This window comes from Canis aureus, chromosome 14, assembly GCF_053574225.1.
Source record: "Canis aureus isolate CA01 chromosome 14, VMU_Caureus_v.1.0, whole genome shotgun sequence".
Taxonomy (NCBI): domain Eukaryota; kingdom Metazoa; phylum Chordata; class Mammalia; order Carnivora; family Canidae; genus Canis; species Canis aureus.
In genome coordinates, this window is record NC_135624.1 from 26,305,799 (window position 1) to 26,327,078 (window position 21,280).

General features: G+C 38.4%; 1 protein-coding gene across 8 annotated transcripts in view; it reads left to right on the forward strand.

Annotated features, from left to right (window-relative positions):
* NSMCE2 (NSE2 SUMO ligase component of SMC5/6 complex) overlaps window positions 1-21,280 on the forward strand; it is a 214,119-nt gene that overhangs the window by 156,902 nt on the left and 35,937 nt on the right. The window lies entirely within an intron of this gene.

The window sequence follows — 21,280 nt, forward strand, 5'->3', positions numbered from 1 at the left end:
AGCAAGACTAATTTTAGACTCGTCCACACCACAAGAGCACTCTGAGGAACTGGGTACAATCTCGGTGCGTGTGCTTCTGAAGGACTCTGGAAATCAGGGACAAAGAATCTAGGTGGATGGGGCCCACCACACAAATGTTTTTTCCTAAGCTGGTAGACACAGGATCAAAGCTCAGGCTTCTTGCATCTTCTGTTTTTGCCAATGGACACATTAAATGTGCAAACTCCTTCCGCATTTAAAGACCCTCCCATGTTGCTGGGTGCTTTTTAAGGGCAGAGAATCAAAGCCCAAAATACCGAAGGTTCAATTTCCTGTCCCTGACCACACTGAGCCAGAAATGAGGCAGCTTTCAGAGCAGCTGTCCCCACCCATGAACCTGCAGTTCAGTTTTGACTCAGGAGCCTGTGGGAACTGTTGTACTCCTTACTCTGCAAGATGTTCTCAAACCCCAACATCAGCTTGATAATTTGTTTTGCAGGATCAAATAAGGACCTAACTGATCATCTTAGTTCATATTCAACTAATTTGAAATGTGTACTGACTGGTAGCAAAACTGAACTGTAAGATAAAGACGAGAGGGTCTTAATTTTTTTCCCACATGCTTGTAAATGAGCTGCCTGTTGGCTGCAGTGTACAATGCTGCATGCTAAGAATGTGAGGTCAAGTAGTCTCTGACCCCCCTTGTTTGGGGGTCCCGGTCATTTGCAGATACTTTGGGTATACCCTAAGCACTCTGTTAGCCAGATACTCTGCTTACTAGACACGGACCCAAGTGCACATACTCTGCAAAAGTGGCGTGAGGAAAAGACCACTGTTAAATAGTGTGGGTGTTGCATGCCGGCTAGTTCTTCATCCTGCATCAGTTAAAGAAACAGCATTCTTTCCAACACCGAAAGAAATACTGGCTGCGTTCAGCCTCCACTGGGAGGTTGTCTTTGATTTATATGGGATTTTCATTTTATGCTTTGACTTTACTGTATATTCTTTAAGTAAGATGTGAGCTCATTGTACTGCCAGATGTACAGGCTAGAGTTAAACCAGCTTGTGAACTCCAGGCTCTGACTGATTGAGGCTCAGGTGAATTTTTTTTGACTAATCACTAGCCTCATTTTTTTTAATCTATAAGACAAGGATGATTATATTTATTTCTTTGACATTGCTGCAGTGAAGTCGGGTGGGGGGGAGAGGGAAGATCCTGATGAGTTATTTATCATAATAAGTGGTAGTTCCCACTCCATGCCTAACAAGCAGTAGATTTTACCTGTGGGAGCTATGGCAGGTATTTTATTTAGGCCAAGAGGTACCATGATTGATGGAGGTTTAAACAGAGAGGACTTTGGTGTCACTGTGACGTACAGGCTGAAGTATAGGGAGACCAGAAACCCAGAAAGGAACTAGCCAGCGGTGACAGTGGTTTAGATCAAGACAAAGGCGAGAATGAAAGATGCCATGGGTTCAGAGAGAAGGAGCCAGCCCACTGGAGGAGTTTGACCAGTAGAATGGGCAGAGTTTTGAGGGACTGTTTGAATTGAGGCTGTGGAATTATCATCAGAAGTAGAGGAAGGTTTTGAGTTTTTCTGCTGAGATTGGGTAGATGGAGATAATGAATTCTGATAGAATCAATCAGAAAAGGCCCTTTTTACTGCAGGCTGACACTGCATACCTGGTACAGAGCTCAAGAATTTAATATAGTTTTGTTTTGTTTTTTTTTAATGGACAGGACAGCTCTATGGGGTAATATCTGGGCCATTCTACTATTATAAAATCTTGAACAAAGAGAAGCCCCATGTCATATGCAGGGCCAGCCCAGTGTCTCCCTAGGATCTGAACATGGATTTATCTGACTCCTCTGAGGCCTCACTTCAAACTACAGCAGGAAATAAGACCTCACTCTGGAAAAGGGGAAGTGGAGTAGGGTCGGGAGGGTGAAGATAAAGCTTAGTTCTGGAAATGTTGTTCACCATGAGTTCACCTCACTTATGTAAGGCAGTTGGAGATATCTTGAGGACGGTTGGAAAATCGGACCTGTAGCTCAGGGGAGTGGCTGGGGGGAGATACGCAAATGTGGGTGGTGGTGTCCTATGGTTGATGTAGGGGAGCAAATGCGATCACCCAGCAAGGCACATAGAGCTAAAGAGAAACACACTGGGTAAAGGAAGGTTCAAAAGTTCATGCTCTAAACTCCTGGTTTAGGAGTTTGGAAACACTCAGATAGCTATATGCAACAGCCTTTTTCCTGACCGAAGCATTGCATTGTGGTTTGGTATATAAATTTGCATGGCATTTCATCAGTGATATATTGAGTGCTCAGATTGTGTCACTACAAGCACTACACAGAGCTTGTAGTCTTATGGTGAGCCCTGAGTTTAGAAAGCGATCAGACCATATAACAAGCCATTATCAATTACAGCATGGGCTTCAGTGTCGTTACAGGGTGCTCTTTTAGGGTCCTCTGTAAGACTGGCTCCAAAGCCAGACTACAGAGTCAATAGCAAGGGAATTAGGATCACAGGTCATAATACGGAATAAGTTTACATTTTAAAATAACAATTCCTGGGCTCCCAAATCACCGTAGATTATATCTGTAGAGGAATGCCAGAGAATGATTGTAAGACAAAGGGAGATCATCCATACTTAAATTAATTTGGTTATGGTTCATGCAGGTGGCTGGGATTTCTAAGAGTAGAAGGCAAAAATTAAGTACACTGCAGATAACTTCTGCATGCCCCTGAGGAGGCTGAGGTACCATCTCAAAGTCAATCCCACACAGACATTTTGTTCTCAAGTGTTGCAACTTTTTTTTTCAGTTAAGCACCAAAGAAGTGGTTGGCTTGCCTTGAGGAACCAGATTATAAGAAAAGAAAAACTCTTATCTTTTAAGAGTTGCGCTCCACCCAGTTAAGAGTGTGCACTATACAGCAAGGGAGACTTGTGGAGAGCTGAGAAACAGCTCTTCCCTGTCTCCCACCCCTTCCCCTTCTGGGACCCCACTGTGCATTTCAATTCCATCTCCTTGTCTCTCTTGCTCTCTGTTCCCCACAATGAGTATGCTTGAGTCTATAGGGATAATGGGGTGATACAGCTCCACTCACTATACCAAATACTTGAGCCAGACGTACATACTGAAATTTCTTAAATTTCTTTTCGCCCTGAATGCATAACTGCTCCAAAACCTGCATAAAATGTGAAAGCAGCACATTTCTCTTTTACTAACCATCAGAACAGGAAATTTCCAAGCCTTCATGTTGTACAGCTAGTAGCCCAGTCTCAAATTATGGCTTTTACCTTGATAGTCAATGTTCTGAGAGGTGGTCTAGCTTTGTGGTTAAGAGCAGAGGCCCTGGAGCGAGACTGTCTATGATTCAGTTCATATTCCCCCAGTCATTAACTGTGTGACTTGCGCAAAATATTTAACCTCTCTGTGTTTCCGTTTCCACATAGGTAACACACAGAACACGGAGGTAATAATAGTACCTGCATCCTTAGGATTTGTGAGGAATAAACAAGTTAATACATGTAAACACTTAGAATGGTATCTTGTATGTGTGTGTGACTTAATATATATATACATATATATTAAGCAGTCTGTAAAGATTAGGTATTAGTGCTAACACTTGATTATGCCAGGGAATGAAAAAACATGTCAAGATGGTAGCCAGGCCAGTGAGGACAGAGTTCCCCAGCCTACTCTAAATCAGTCATAGGTCGGCTCTCCTTTCACTTAGCTTGGAGGGAAGAGCCTGGCATTTGTCGCCTCTTCCTCTTTGAACACTGAGGATCACTGATCTGTGGTAGAACCGAGTGAGTTCTCAGTACTCAAGCCCCATAACCAGAGACAAGGAAATTTCTATACTTTAAGACAGAAACCCCCTTCTTTCCCAACACATGTGCAATGGCTATGTTTAGAAATCCAGTATGGGAAAGAGAGCTGAAAGTGTGCTGAGTGGCGTGATGCCTTGTGTGTGATAAGGAAGGTAGACAGGCAGCCAAATTGTTGTCTCCATTCGGTGATCTGTTGTCAGATCAGAGGGGGATCTGATTGTTTTCTCTGTAGCTAAACTTCTCCACCAGGTAATCGGAAGACCTTGGTTGACACATTCTTGGGCTCACTTGTCTCTAGCAAGAGTGAAGAACAAACCCTGGATTTTTAACTAGGTGGCATGAGTTCCAGTCTAGAATCAGCTGCTCAGACCTCAGGTTGTGATGCCATTGAACATCTCTCCCACCAGCCACCTTCCCCAACTTGCCCTGGTGACTTCCTGACTCCCAACCTCCTTCCAGCAGGAAGCTGCAAAGTTGTAGACTGAATATTATTACTAGAATAAAGTCGTCAAGTGCTTCGACTTACTCCTAGAACCCCACACAGTAGCATTATAACGGGCTTTTGGACCAAGCAACAGTATCATTTACTCCCTTGGAGGATGTGTCAGATCCTGTTGCTTTTTAACAGCTTAAGGGTTGAAAACCATTACTGTGATCACGGAGGTCAGACACCAGAGTCTGTGAACTGGATCCAGCCCACAGATGTGGTTGTATATACATATGTCAGTTAGTTGCAACATAAAAAAAATTGGGAGATTTCACATAACGATCTGCATTTCCAACTTCTCGTCATAAAAACACAAGATCTGACAACCCTGGGGCTTCCCTCCTCCTCATGTGGAATAGTCTGCCGGGGGGAGGGGGCAGTGCCTCTTGGCCCCTCCACTTTGCTGGGGCCTCCCCACCCCCTGGCCCACTTCCTCTCCGTGTGCTCATTTCCTAGCCCCAGAGGCATTGGAGTTTATAAATCTCTTCAAGCCTGGTGCTATTTTCTTTATAGTAGAATCCCAAAGGAAAAGTGAAAATTCTTCTCATTAGACTCCATGACCTCAATTGAACAAGATGCTAAATACTGAGTCCCAGGCCTTTGCTCTCTGAGGTAAGAGGAAAAAATCCCAAATAAAGCATTCTTTGTGTAATTTATTTCAAAAGTTACACAGTTGAAAATTATCCTCACCTGATGTTTTCCTGAATCAGAGAACAGCCTTTTTCCTTTGACCTTTTTCATGGTAGCATTTTATGCTATTCTGGTTGCTGCCAGTAATACAGGCAAAACAAGTCAAAGATGAACCCTCTGGCCTTGTCCTTCATCAACTACTTTTGGCTGCTGAGAGATTTGGGATTGTAGGCTATATCTGGAAGGGAGCAAGAAGATCTACAGGGGAAATAGATGGCATAGAGCTGAGAACTGAGTCATGGAGCCAGATGCTACAAAGGTACGTTGTGCAGAAGTAGTTGTAAATTGCTTGTACTTGGGAGCTACTGGACTCTCTCCTTCTGAGCTGCATAGCCAGCCTGTCCCCAGCCTCTGTAATCCCCTGACTCAGACTACTATAGTTGGTGGTATCTGCCCAGCTCTAATTCTCCCTTCTTTGTACCATTTCTTTATTCTGAAGATGGAAGGAGGAGGTCATTCCTTTTACCAGCGCAGCGGCCAGCCACCTGAGGGCGAGCTGAGTGTGATAACTTGAGGTCAGCCTGTGGCAGTCCAGAAAAGAATTGGGTAGTGAATGTACAGAGTGTAGTTAGTACTATGTAAAAGTTTCATCAGTTTACAGAGATTCAGTAAACACTTTGGGGGCTTTGGATAGAAAGCCATCTATGTATATTATTCATTCCATTGTCATGGTTGTATCAGTTTACCATGGAAGTGTTTCAGTCATTTGTTCAAATTCCCACGACTCCAGTTTCACAGAAGGTCATGGAATCCTCAATTGAAAAGTTTTTCATAGCTTTGGTGGGTCTGAAATTTCAGAGTATTGAGCAAGGCCTATGCTGAGCGAGAGCATGATCTAATAAGACCGGACTGTCAAAACAAGAAGCACCCTGCTGTGGTCACCAGGTTTTGAAGAAGGAAGTGTTAAAGCTCTATGGAGAGGACCTCAGAAAGATAATAAAACACATGAGGTTGGAAGCTGGTTTCTTTTCCCTTCTTCCTGTGACAGGTGGGACATTAGCCTATTTAAGCAAGGCGCTAAGGCAGAATGAGGTGTGGTTGAACTGAGACAATAGATGCTATCTTTCTTTTGGGAAACTCTAATCAGAAAACACTTGAAACTTCTGGCTAGGATCCCAAAGGGTCCTCGGAGGGGAAACTAGCTCCAAAATGGCAAAGTAGAGACGATACATCATCAGTTAATAACTCAGATGAGTTAGCCAGGAGTGAGAGTTTGATTCCTAGCCTGCCAGCTGTGAGGTTTGGGGCAAGTTATTTAACCTTCCTCCCCCTCAGTATTTTTATCCCTAAAAATGGGAATTGGAACATTATGGAATTGTCATAGGGATGAAAGGAGATAACATGTGGCGTATTCTTGGAGCAGTACCTAGTATCTACTAGCAAGTGCTATCAGGTTAAATGGAAATGCACAGTCACTTGTTTGGATATTCAGTATAGTTTTCAAACTAACCACTAATATCAGAGATAGTGTTATTTCTAAGCTTTCCATGATTCCATTTAAATCCTCAAGCCTGTAAAGTCTCTCTACTCAATCTTCTGTATATCTGCCAGTATCTCATTCCCTCTCTGCAGATTTTTACTATCTCAGGCAGTGCTATTCTGATGAATAAATGCTTACGTGAAGTGAAGGAAGGTTTAGGCTGATTCTGGGATGAGTCACTGAGATCTCTTTCAGCCTTCTGGAGCTTTTGTTGTTGTTTTCTACTCATTTACTGAAGATGATGGTTTTTGCATCATACCTACTGCTGAATTACAATGTAACGATTAACGAGATATGTTTATGAAATGCCTTGTGTTTGTAATCACTTGTAATAAAGCATTGACAAAGACTGTAGTTTATTGATGAATTTTATATAGACTACAAGGGGGAAAACCCAGGTCTCGTGGATGGTGATCTCATTTTTAATATGTTACATAATTACTACAATTGAAACCTAATTGACTTTACCAGATAAATTGGGGGTCAGAGTTACATCCTGGTAGTTACTACCTTCAAGCTGTTTCTTGAAGTAGCTGGGGCTGGGAGGAGGATTTCTTCTGGGGATCCTATTGCAGTGTTTGTCTTTGCCCACCTGCGGAGAACTTTGATCCTTGTACCCACAGCTAGAGGCAGAAGCAAATCATTTCTTTCCTCTACCAAATAATAGAAATCACAAAGAAAAGTGCTCTCGTCAGTTCTGGATAGAATTAGACACCAAATAAGAATTCCCTTTAGCTAAGTTCTTTGCTTCATTTAAAGCCTAGAATCTTTGTAGAAGTCTCGTTGGGGGGGAAGGAGGTGGGATGTGGAGAGGAGTTCACAGATTGTTTGATGTTTCATTTTTCCCATAAAACCTCCAAAGAAGGGAATCTGACTGCACCTTGGACTGTCAGGAACACAGACAATAGAACTAGTTCATTTGCTCTAACATAGTTTATGATGTCACTAGAAATTCTTGATAAAATTGTCAGCATGAGTATGCCATTCAATTAATAAACCATGCTTTATTCATGGTATGTTGTGCAATATGTCAGCATTTCCCCTTTCTTTCCTGTAAATTGTAACTTTTCTGATGATTAGCATTTAAAGTCTTTTCCTGATTAAGGAATTGTCAGCTGAAATCATCAGGGATTTCCCCATAGCTATTTTGAAAGAAATCTGAAGAATTTAATGTGTTGCTTGGAAATTAAGAAATTTGGAATTGTTCATGTGAATCTAAATGGTGCAATAGAATCAGGACATGATTGTTTTCCTTAAAAAAATATATATATAATGATAGAGTCACAGAGGGAATAGTAACAACGTTAGAAATAAAGTCTAAAACATTTAATAAACTGCAGTGTCTCTGTCCTGTGCTTTTCAATCAAAAGATATATCTGTTACCTTTTAGGAGCTAAACTGAAATAGAAATAGTGTAAAATTTCAGATGCTTGGAAAGTTTTTTTTTTTTTTAATTTGATGTCTTGATTACTCAGTTAACAGAAAACCTTTTTTGTTTTGTTTTAAAGAATTGTTAGAAAAGCTTCTGCAGTACGAATCCATGTTGCAGTCATAGTGCCACCAGAACAAGAATGGTGCACCACGGTAGTAGAGAATATACTAACAGGGTAAACGGCAAGAGAGATCCATTTTAGGTGTAAGGGTTATGTAATGAACTTTCTGCCCAGTGGCAGGATGGAGTAAGGGAAGTAGGAGATGGCTGGTTGGTGTGATAGATACTATTTGAGAAGAGCTGTTTGATACTGTTTAAGATACTGTTTGAGAAGAGGGTCTCAAGGGAGACCCCTCAGAAGAAGTGACCTTTCAACTGAACCAGAAGGAACCAGCAGGGAAGAGCTCAAATACACAGGAAAGGAGACCACACATATGCAAAGGCCCTGGGGCTGGAGTGAATTGCTGTGCAGGAAACAAGCAGGCAGTTGTAGCTAGAGCATAAGGCAGGAGTGGTGGGATAGGACCTGAAAGGTAGGAAGGGACAGCTCAGATAAAAGTCTGTTACAGAGAGATGAAAATTAGCAGGTGGGTGCATTTTATGAAAGCTTCCTAGTGTGTTTCAAAATTCTCCCCACTCAAAAAATGGCAGGGGAAAACCACTTTGAAGAAATAGTTAGGGCCTGTATGCCAAGGCTGACCCAGCTGCAAGCTCCAGATTTGTATTCAATGACAGACAGGCTGTGTACTCAACAATAAGTAACAGGACCTTACCATTTGCCAGCTAACACCCTTCTTGTTGTCACCTTACACATAAACTAAGGACACTGAGACATCCTCAAAAGTGATTATCTTGTGGTTAGTCCCCTGCCTGCACCCTCAGCCCCAGCATAGCAGTCTCCTAATGCCCCATATTCCTTCGTGGACAGTGTGACACTGGTAGCAAGTCTGGTGACAAAGGAGAAGGAGGGGAAAAAATGCACAACTTTCCTTTCCTTCTCTCAACAGGTAAGAGAAATTGGTTTTGCAGGACAAAATGAAAAATCTAAGGAAGCCCAAATGATAGAGCTGAGATCCCGTCTGCCAGCTATTACACTGAAATAGTGGTAGAAAAGTGGTCATGCTTTCTTTCTTACTGTTACCCCCAACCACTAAGTCGTCCTGGGCAGCCCCTTGTGACCAGCTCCAGGCTCCACAGCATTTCCAAGATAGTCATTTAGAATCATGGGAAGTAAAAACGACAGGTATCAGGTATTCAAAAGCATGAGGGGTTCAAGGACTGGGAATCAAATAGGGTAGCAAACATGCAGAGATCTGAATTGCATGTACATAGATGATTTATTCATCATAATTTAGCAATGTGAAGAAAAGTCTTTAATGCCTAAGTGGATATTGAAACAGCGGGCTAATTCCTCCCTGCCACTAAAAAGCTTATAGCGATCCCATAAGTCAGTAATGTGCTTTGCCAGGTTTGTAGTTTCCTTTCAAGAAGCCTTGCATTTTTCAACACTCATCCCCTCACTGACAATAACCAGACCTAGGTGGTGGTTGTCTGCCAGTTATCTTTTTCACATCTGAAGAAGTGGTACTGTGGTCTGGCAATAGCTTTCTTCTGTAATAGTAAGCAGTGTGTAGAGACCTACGGCTTTCATTCAGGCTATCAAGTTCATTCATTGTGCTCCAGGCCTGAACAGTGTGCCCACTGTTAGTGATACTGCAATTAAATCAGATGCTATGGGATACCTGGGTGGCTCAGTGGTTGCGTCTGCCTTTGGCTCAGGGCGTGGTCTTGGGGTCCTGGGATCAAGCCCCTCCTCAGGCTACCTGCAGGGAGCCTGCTTCTCCCTCTGCCTATGTCTCTGCCTCTCTCTGTGTGTGTCTCTCATGAATAAATAAAAATTTTTTAAATAAATTAATTAAATCAGATGCTAGGTGGAGTCTAGTGGGAAAAGGGGCAGAGCAGGAGAGGTACAGTAATAGTAAACTGTAAACAAAGTATGTGAAGGCAGAGGGAGAGCAACTGATTCAAGAGAGGGATCCAGGAGGGACTCAAAGGAGTAACTAGACTCCCATTGAATGGTTTAAAGGAAGGAGATAGAATTAGGCACAGAGAATCACATGAGCCACAACAGACCCAGAAGAATGACCATGCATGACTTTTTTCATGTGATTAGACTTTTCTTCTTTTTCCTTTTTGAGTAGTATGTGTGTATGTTTGTGTGCACATGTGCACACATGTGTGCTGGGAACAGGTGGAAGGAGAGTTACAGGGATGGGTAAGGATATGTGGAATAGAATAGGGAATGTGAAGCTCCATGTATTGAAACAGTAACATATGAGCTTTAGAGTCAGAAATACCTGGACAATGGCGATTCCGTTCCCTCTGTGCTCACAGACACCATAGGAAAACTTCTGTCTGGTCACTCTGAGGATGAAATGAGGTGCACCATAACACCATCAGGGGCTGTCCTTGGAGTCTGCTAGGCCTGTGTTCAAACTGCTCTGCCTTCTTGTGATACCTAAGTAATTCTGCATATTCCCAAATCTCCTGTTTTCTCCCTTATAAATTAGGAATGATACTACCTTGCTCACCGGCTTGTGAGGATTCAATGAGCTCATTCATGAGAAGTGTGTATTAGGACCGTCTAGGTACATGAGAAGCAATAAATGTTAGGTCTCCTCCTCCTTCTTCATCATCACATATCATAGACCCTCAGTGAAGGCTAGTTCCTTCCCCCTAAAGGAAAATGATACTTTTGAGATTTTTTTTTAAGTCCCTCAATAATTTCTTCATTAACTATGCCAAAAGAACCTGAGAGAAAACTTGACCTTTTTCAACAGTCATATTTTCCAAGGAGGGATCTTCCATTCAGGCCTCACTGCATCCATTTTTTCCTTTTCTGGGCAGTAGCCTCATCTTGTCAAATGCCAGAGGATGACAAATGCCATCCCCAGGCAAGTACATGAACAGCATACCCTCCTCCTGAATTCTGTCTTCTAATTTGAGGTAGCTTATACACAGTTTTCCTACCTTCAACAGCACATGCTTAAGCTCAGTACTGTGGAGGGCATATGGCCCAAAGCTCAAGTGACTAACTCCCTTGTTAGGGAAAATAAAACTTAGGCAACAATATGAAGAAAGTATGTAACAAGGTACAAAGTCTATTCTAAGTATATTTATGGCACTAGCAGTAAATACATTGGTCATCCAGTGGAGGGAGAATTTGCTGGAGTTTTCAGGGGAGGCTCCAGGCTTTAGGAACCAGCTTATAACCAACCAACATGTCTTAGAATAACCCTTGCTTTTGGTTTCATATCATCCCTCCACCTTTCCAGCAAACCCTAAAGATCAGTCCATTCTAGGAAAAATAAGGCCTTGATTTAAAGCCAGTAGTTCCCCCAAAGATTCCTTTTTTATATCTCTGCTTTCCTTCATACTTTGAAATTCTCCCTTATTAAATAAACTGGATTCATAAGTACAAATTTTGTGAAGTAAGTCAATCGGAGAAAGACAAACTTTATATGTTCTCATTCATTTGGGGAATATAAATAATAGTGAAAGGGAATATAAGGGAAGGGAGAAGAAATGTGTGGGAAATATCAGAAAGGGAGACAGAACATAAAGACTCCTAACTCTGGGAAATGAACTAGGGGTGGTGGAAGGGGAGGAGGGTGGGGGGGGGGGGTGAATGGGTGACGGGCACTGAGGGGGGCACTTGACGGGATGAGCACTGGGTGTTATTCTGTATGTTGGTAAATTGAACACCAAAAAAAAATAAATTATTATAAAAAAACAAGTACAAATTTTTATCTTCCATGTTTTATTAATCAAAAAAGTTGCCCATCAGAGATCTTGATCAGCATAAGTTACATGAACTCATTGTAGCAACACTATTACCTAACTTCAGTTTATAGGAAAAAAAGAAACTACATTATCTCACTTAGTAATTAATGAATTTAGTATATAAATTCCTATTACTATCATGTACATATATACTCCAGAAAATATGCAAAACCCAAAGGTCACAGAGGAAAAGGTTGATAACTTAGACTACATACAAAATTTAAAAACTATTCATGGCAAAAAACAAACACCCTGAGGAAAGTCAAAAACCAAAACCATTAGCTGAACAGGGTGGGAGGAGTTGTAATTCAAATGTTAGAGAGTTAATGTCCTACACCAATTCTTACAAATCAATAGGAAAATGAAAAACCAATTTTCTAAAAATGCAAAGGATGAACATAGTTAGTTCCAGAAAAAACAGTGCCCATCACCACTAAGCATGTAACAAGATGTTTAATCGAAACATCTTACAAAAGAAATGAAAATAAAATAACCTTTTTTACCTATCAAAGTGGTAAAGATGTACACATTTGATGATACTTAGTGTTATAGAATATATGGAGAAGTAGGCATTCTCAAAAACTGTTAGTAAGAGTATTGATCTGTAAAATTTTTTTGGAGGGCAATTTGGCAAAATCACTTGTGTTTAAAATGCACCTATCCTTCAGTCTAACAGTGACACCTTAAATAATTTATTCAATAGATATATCCACATATTGACCAGAGGTATATATGCAGTGATGTTTACTGCAGCATCTATTATATCAGTCAGAACTAGAAGCAAAACTTCAGCTTCTGATCAAGATGAAGTAACAGGGACCACATTGAACTTCCACCTAAAACCTTAAAAAAAAAAAAAAAAAAACGGAGTGGGTGGGGAGAGAAGAAACAAAACAGGATCATAGGGGAAGAGAGGAAAATATAAAACAAGACAAATCAAGGAGGGAGAAAAACTATAAGAGACTCTTAACTCTCTTAAGGAAACAAACTGAGGGTTACTAGAGAGGTAGGGGGTGGGGGTACTGGGTAACTGGATGATGAACATTAAGGAGAACACATGATATAATGAGCACTGGGTATTGTATAAGACTGATGAGTCACTGACTTCTACCTCTGTAACCAGTAATACATTATATATTAATTAACTGAATTTAAATAAAAATTTTTAAAAAGGACAAAATGTAGGAAACAATAGTACTCAAGACATTGGATATCATGCATCAGAAGGCAATCATCTTTGAAGACAGGAAACAAAATGAGCCCCATGATTGCTCTAGCTAACTGCCTAGGGTAATCTCCAGGCCACAGTATAGGGAGGTGGAACATAGGCAGATTCTTATGGTCTCCTGATTGGAAGAGATGTACCTAGGAGTTCAGGAAGCCAAGATGGCTAGATTAAAATGGAGAGCTGCACAAAGACAGAAATCTGGAGAGCTAAGGAGGTCTCCCTGGGGTATTGAGTTGAGTACAGATGAGGGCATTCATGTAAGGAAATGATGCAAGGCCAGAGCAAGAACATTCTCAAGGATTAGAGAGAACAGTGCCTGAAACTCACAGAGGGATGGAAATGGTGTCCTCAACAGCCAGAAAGGAAAAAATCACATAATTAAGGGGTGTTAGTTACTAAGTCTTGCCTCAGTAGTGGAGAAAAATTAATCATAGATTAAACACAGCTCTGGTCACCCTGAACAAATCTTAAAAGCAAGACCCAAAAGGATCAAACTGTTTCCAATTAATTTAACTGCATCCCAGAGCAAAACATAAGAATGTTTACAAGAAGACAAAAATAAACATCACCCCACAATGCCTGGCATCCAATCAAAAATTACCAGTCAAGCATAGTAGTAGGAAAATACAACCCATGAAGGGGGAAAAAATCGATCCATTGAAACTGAACCCATAATGAGGGGAAAATACATTGAAATTGAACTGAACAGATAGAAAAATAAGTAAGCAAGGTCATTAAAACAGTTGTTATGACTACATTCCATATGTTCAGAAAGCTAGAGGAGAGACTGCTCCTGTTAAGTAGAGACATGGAAGATATATATGTAGTTATATATTTATAATTTTTATGTATTAATATATAAATATATAATATTTACTATATGTTAATATGTATTAAATATAATAATATGTTTTATATGAAAATTATAAATATATATTTAAAAAGAGGAAGCCTACAATGGCTCAGATTTAAAAGAATGGGATTAGCAACTGCATAGACATCACAGAAGAAAAGACTAATGAACTGGATGACATTACAATTAAAAAACTATACACAATGAGATACAAAAAAAAAAAAAAAAAACAGGGCACTAGTGATGAGGGACAACTTCAAGCGGAAAAATATTTGTGTCACTAAAATTCCCAAAGAAGAGGAGAGAGAGGGGAAGACTGAAAAAAATATTTAAAGAGGTAATGGCAGAAAATATCCCAAATTTGATGAAATCTGTGAACCCACTGATCCAAATTCAACAAACCTCAAGTACAAAAATAGGAAAAAAACAACACCAAAGCACATTATAATCAAATTGCTTAAAACAAATGATAAAGAGAAAAATCTTAAAAGCAACCAGAAGAGCAAAAGACATGTTACATACAAAGTAAAAAAAAAAAAAAAAAGTTAAGATGACAGATATTCATAAAAAATAATGCAAACTAAACAAAATAATAATAATGCAAAATAGGAAATAGAGTAAAATCTTTAAAGTACTGAAAGGGGAAAACTATTAATCTACAATTCTATATCCAGGAGATATATTATGTGGGGTTGTTTTTTTTTTAAGATGAGATCAAGGATTTTTCAGACCTCCAAAGTGTGAAAACTCATCACTTACAAACCTGCATTGCAAGAAATGTTAAAGGAAATTCTTCAAGGAGGAAGAAAATGTATAGCTGAATCTACACAAAGAAATAAAGAGCGCTATACATGATAACTAATATAGGTGTATATGAGGATCTTGTCCAATTATTTTAACCTCCTTAGATCATTGACTTTTTTAAGGCAGAAATAACAAATTTTATATCAGATACAGAAGTAAAATATATGACATAACACAGAGGCCAAGAGGGGAGAAATGGAAGTATACTATTTTAAATCTTTTATATACAAAGTAGTATATTACCACTTGAATGTAAACCGTGAGAAGTGAGATATGTACTGTGTCATCTAAAACAATCACTAAATACCACAACAAAGGATTATAGCTAATAAGCCTACAAAGAAGATACATAACAAATATTTAGTTAATCCAGTGGTTACTAGGCCAAAAAGAAAGAAAACAAGAAGTAAAGAACAGATGGGACAAATAAAAAACAAATAACAGGATGGTAGATTTGAACCCAGCCATATTGTACTCATTAAATGTAAGTGGTCTAAACATAGTAGGTGAGGGGCAGCCCGGGTGGCCCAGAGGGTTAGCGCCACCTTCAACCCAGGGCATGATCCTGGGGACCCAGGATCAAGTCCCACGTCCGCCTCCCTGCGTGGAGCCTGCTTCTCCCTCTGCCTGTGTCTCTGCCTCTGTGTGTGTGTGTGTGTGTCTGTCGTGAATAAATAAATAAAATCTTTAAAGATAATAATAATAGATAATAATAAATATAGTAGGTGAAAGGGATTATCAGACTGGATATAAAAACAAGGTCTAAAAAAAAAAAAAAAACAAGGTCTATTATATGCTTCCTATAAGAAACCAACTTTAAATATAAAGACACAGACTAAAAGTAAAAGAATGGAAGCACATGCTGACACTAATTAAAAAAAAAAAAAAAACTGAAGTGACTAAATCAATTTCAGAGCAAAGAATATTACCAGGAATAAAGAGGGTAATTTTACAATAATAAAAGGATCAACTTATCCACAGGATGTATATTGATGTATCTAATAACAAAGCTTCAAAAATCATGAAACAAAAACTAATATAACTACAAAGAAAAAACATCTATGATTATAGACAGATTTCAACAGCTAATAGGCAAGTATTCAGAAAATCAGGATATAGAAAACTTGAATAAAACCATCTCTAATCTTCACCTAACTGAAATTTATAGAACTTTTGACCTACTGACAGCAGAATGTGTATTCTTTTAAGATGCATTTGCAGCATTTACTAAAAGACCACTTTCTGGGCAATGAAACATTTCTCAGTCAATTTAAAGGATTCAAATAATATCTGGTGACAGAGTTCTGATTTCAATTAGAATTTAATTAAAAAAAAGTTAACAGAAAGATACCTGAAAATTTTCCAAATATTTGGAAATTAATTTCTTCTCTCTCTTTTTTTTTTTTTTAAAGATTTTATTCATTCTTGAGAGTCACAGAAAGAGAGGCAAAGACATAGAGGGAGAAGCAGGCTCCTGCAGGGAGCCTAATGCAGGACTCAATCCCAGAACCCCAGGATCACCACCTGAGTCAAAGGCAGATGCTCAACCATTGAGCCACCCCTGCACCCCAAAACTAAATACTTTTAAGTAGCCTGTTGGCAAAGAGAAAGCAAAGGGGAAATTTAAAAGTATTTTGAAAACTAAATGAAAATAAAAATACAGCATATCAAAATGTATGAAGTGCAGCTAAAGGGATACTTAAAGAGAAATTCATAGCATTAAATACCTGCACATATTAGAAAAGAAGGAAGTCTTGAATCAGTCACCTCAGCTTCCAGCCTAAGAACTGGAAAAAGAGAGTAAATGAAATCCAGAGTAAGCAGATGAAAAGAGAATTAAAGATTAGACTGGAAATTAGTCAAATAGGAATCAGAAAATCAGTAGAAAAAGCCAAAAAGCAGGCTGTTTGAGATGATCAATACAATTGATAAGCCTCTAGCCAAGACTCAGAAGAAAAATGAAAAAAAAAAAAAAAAAGAAAGAAAGATTACTCTAATTACCAGTATCTGTTAGTGAAAGAAGTTACATCAGTATAGGTCCTACACAGATTCATGACAGGTATCATGAATTAATATTATGAACAACTATTTGCCAGTAAACTTGGCATAGATGAGGTGGACAAATTCCTTTAAAGGCTCAAACTACCTAAGATTGCTTAAGAAGAAATCAATAACCTAAATTGTGCTTTATCTATTAAAGAAAATAAACTGTAGTTAAAAACACTTCCTACAAAGAAAACTCCAGGTCCAGATGGCTTCAAGGTGAATTCAACCAAATATTAAGGAAGAAATAATACCAATTAAACAGAAACTTTTACAGAAAATAGAAGAGAAAATTAACCAATGCATTCTATAAAGCCAGCATTACCCTGATAGTGAAACTAAAGTTAATATAAGATCACAAACCCATATCCCTCACAAGTATAGGCGCAAAAAACAAATTTTTAGCAAATGGAATCCAAATATATATAAAAATATAATAATACATCATGACCAAGTGGGGTTTAGTTCAGGCATATAAGATTAATTTAGCATTTGAAAATTGATCAGTGTAATTCATCATATTGACAAACCAAGAAGTCATATGATCATCTCATAGATGCATTAAAAGTATTTGACAAAATCCAATATTGATTCTTCTATTAAGTTTTTAAAATTATAATTCCAGTATAGTTAACACAGTGTTATGTTAGTTTCAGGTATATAATATATGATTCAACAATTCCATATATCACCCAGTGCTCATCATGACAAATACACTCCTTAATCCCCATCACCTATTTCCCCCATTCCCCCACCCACCTCCCCTCTGGTAACAATCAGTTTGTTCTCTATCATTAAGAGTCTGTTTCTTGGTTTGTCTCTCTCTTTTCTTCTCTGCTTCTCATTTGGTTTGTTTCTTAAATTCCACCTATGAGTGAAATCATACAGTAATTGTCTTTCTCTGTCCAACTTATTTCATTTAGCATACCCTCTAGATCCATCCATGTTGCAAATGGCAAGATTTTGTTCTTTTTATGGTTGTGTAATATTCCGTGGTATATATACACCACATCTTCTTTGTCCTCGCATCTGTCAATGCACACTTGGGCTGCTTCCATAATTTGGATATTATAAATAATGCTGCAATAAGCATAGGGATCCATATATCCTTTGAATTAGTGTTTTTGTATTTTTTGAGTAAATACCCAATTGTGTGATTACTAGATCATGCAGTAGTTCTAACTTTTTACTCCATATTGTTTTCCACAGTGGCTGTGCCGGCAACAGTGCCAGAGGGTTCCTTTTTCTCCACATTCTCACTAACGTTTATCGTTCCTTTGTTTTTTTATTTTAGCCATTCTGACAGGTATGAGGTGATACTCATTGTAGTTTTGATTTGCATTTTCCTGATGATGAATGATGTTAAGTGTCTTTTCATGTGTCTCATGGCCATCTGTATGTCTTTTTTGGAGAAATGTGTGTTCATGTCTTCTGCCCATATTTTAATTGGATTATTTCTTTTTTGAGTGTTGAGTTGTATAAATTTTTTTAGATTTTTGGATACTAACCTTTTATTGGATATGTCATTTGCAAATATCTTCTCCCATTCTGTAGGTTGCCTTTTAGTTCTGTTGATTGTTTCCTTCACTGTGCAGAAGCTTTTTATTTTGATGTAGTCCCAATAGTTTATTTCTGCTTTTATTTCCCTTGCCTCAGGAAACATATCTAGAAAAATACTGCTATGGTCAATGTCAGAGACCTTACTGCCTGTGCCCTCTTGTACGATTTTTATGGTTTCAGGTCTCCTGTTTAGGTCTCCAATATTGATTCCTGATAAAAACTCTCAGCAAACTGAGAAGAGAATTTCTTAAAACTAATAATGGATGTTTATGAAAACCTATAACTAACATCATACTTAAGGGTGAAAAACTGAAAGCTTGTCCTGAGAAAACAAGCAAGAGCATCATCTATTCTCACCACGATATTTAGCATTGCACTGAGGATTCTAACAAGTGCAATAAGACAAGAAAAATCTTTAAAAGCATCTAGATTAGAAAGATGCAGATTACATGATCATCTGTACAAAAAAAAAAAAATCCCAACTTACAAAAAAAGCTACCAGAACTAATAAATGAGTTTAGCAAATTTGCAGATACAAAATCAATAAAAATCAATTGTTTTCATACCAGCAACAAACCATGAAAGACTGAAATTTTTCAGTGCCATTCATAATATCAGAATGAGATACCTATGAAAAATATGACAGAAAAAAAGAAAAAAGAAAAATATGACAGAAGATGTGCAAGGAATGGACATTAAGCACTACAAAATATTGCTGAGAGAAATCAAAGAGGACTTAAATAAATGGAGAGATATATCATGGACTACTTGTTATACTTAAGATATTATTTCTCACCAAATTGATCTGCTGATTCCAGCGACCCCAATCAAAATCCCAATGAGTTTTTTTTTTTAATATGGCTACTAACAAGTTTATTCTGTAACCATATGGGAATGCAAAGGACCTAGAGCAGCCAAATAACTTTGAAGAAGGACAAAATTTGAGAATGTCTCTACCTGACTTCCAGACTTGTAAAGACTGTAAAGTAAGCAAGTCAGTATGGTAAGATAGACACAGTTAGACAGATTAATGGAACATGAAAGAATCCAGAAATAGATCCTTAAATAAGCAGCCAATTAATTTTCGAAAAAGGTGCAAAGACGGTTCTGTGCTTCTCCACAAACATGTAAAAACAATTCAGTGGAGAATTGTTTCTCAACAGATGGTCGTATCGCAATTGGATATCCATATATTTAAAAAATAAACCTGATCCAAATTTCACTCCATCTATAAAAATTCAAAATGGGTCGGAGATCTGAATGTAAAACCTAAAGCAGTAGAGAAATCCTCCTGGAAGAAAACAGGAGAAACTGACATTGGTTTAGGCAAAGATTTCTTAGATACAGCACAAAGAAATAAACCCCGAAAAAAAATTGTAAGACTTTATCAAACTTTCTGCTCTTTAAAAGATACTCTTGGGATGCCTGGGTGGTTCAACGATTGAGCATTTGTCTTTGGCTCCGGGCATGATCCGGGAGTCCCAGGGATCAAGTCCCACATCGGGATCCTTGCATGGAGCCTGCTGCTCTCTCTGCCTATGTCTCTGCCTCTCTCTCTGTCTCTCATAACTAAATAAATAAAATCTTAAAAAAAAAAAAAAAGACACTCTTAGCAAAATGAGAGGACTAGTGACAGACTGATATATGTTATTTGCAAATCATGAATCTAATAAAGAACTTATATCCAGAATGCAAAAAGAACTCTTAAAGCTCAATAGTAAGAGAATAATGCAGTAAAAAAAAAAAAAAAAATAGAAAAAGAAGAGAAGATATGGAAATGGACCAAAAATATTGAAGTGAATAGATATTTAAAATAACAGAAACAGGTGACAAATAAGCACAAGTAAAGATTCTCAACCTCTTTAGTCATTAAGGAAATGCAGATTAAAACCATAATGAAATACCACTATACACACTTATTAGAGTGGCTGAAATTTAAAACAAAACAAAACTGACTGACCGTACCAAGTGTGGTAGCAGGGATATGGAGTAGCTCATCCACAGCTGTTGGGAATGTCAAAAGATACAACCTCAGAAAGCTAGTTCAACAGTTTCTTTAAAAATTAAACATATACTTACCACATGACCCATCCATCCGATTCCTAGGTATTACACAAAAGCATTGGAAGCATCTGTCCATACAAAAACTTCTACTGCACAGATATTCCTAGCAGCTTCCTTTATAATTGTTCAAAGCTGGAATCAATCCACATGTCCATCAACTGATGAATAGATAAACACTGTATCTGTAGAGTATCATACCAGGTAGAAAAAAAAAAAAAAAAGCAGGAACAAAATTGTTGATACCTGTAGCAAGGAGATAGACTCCAAAAAAAGGCCACGTAAGATACGGATTTCTATGTAAAATTCTTTGCATGCATTGACCTAAAGTGTCAGAAAACAGATCAGTCATTGCCTGGGGGAGGGTCAGGGGAGCAGTAAGGTATGCAAAGAAAGGATTATCCAGGGCACATGGAAGCTTTGAAGATGATTGATATGCCCACTCTCTTAATTGTGCTGATGGTCTCATGGCTGCATACACACATCCAATTAATCAGATTATACACTTGAAATGTTAGTTCATTGTAGGTCAGTTATACCTCCATAAAATAGGGGTCAGAAAGCTACTTAAATGTTCATTATTAGGGGATTAATTAAATGAATTCTGGATGCCTATAAAAGAGATTAAGCAGCTATTTTTAAAAATGAAGTATCCTCTATGTGCCAACATGAAATGATTCCCCAGATATATTATTAGATGTAAAAAGCAAGGTGTAGAGCAGTATATATTAACATGTCCCTTTCTGAGTAAAAAATAGACATTGTATATGTGTGTGTGTACATACATGATATTCAATATATAGAGAGTATGTATATACAAGTACATGCACTTACATGTATGTATAGTGCGTGCCTCTGTGTGTGTGTGTGTGTGTGTGTGTGTGTGTGTGTACGTAGAGGATTTCTTGAAGAATACACAAGAACCTAACAGTAATTTCTGAGGATTGGGATTGTGGGTTTGTGGACAAGGGAGCAAG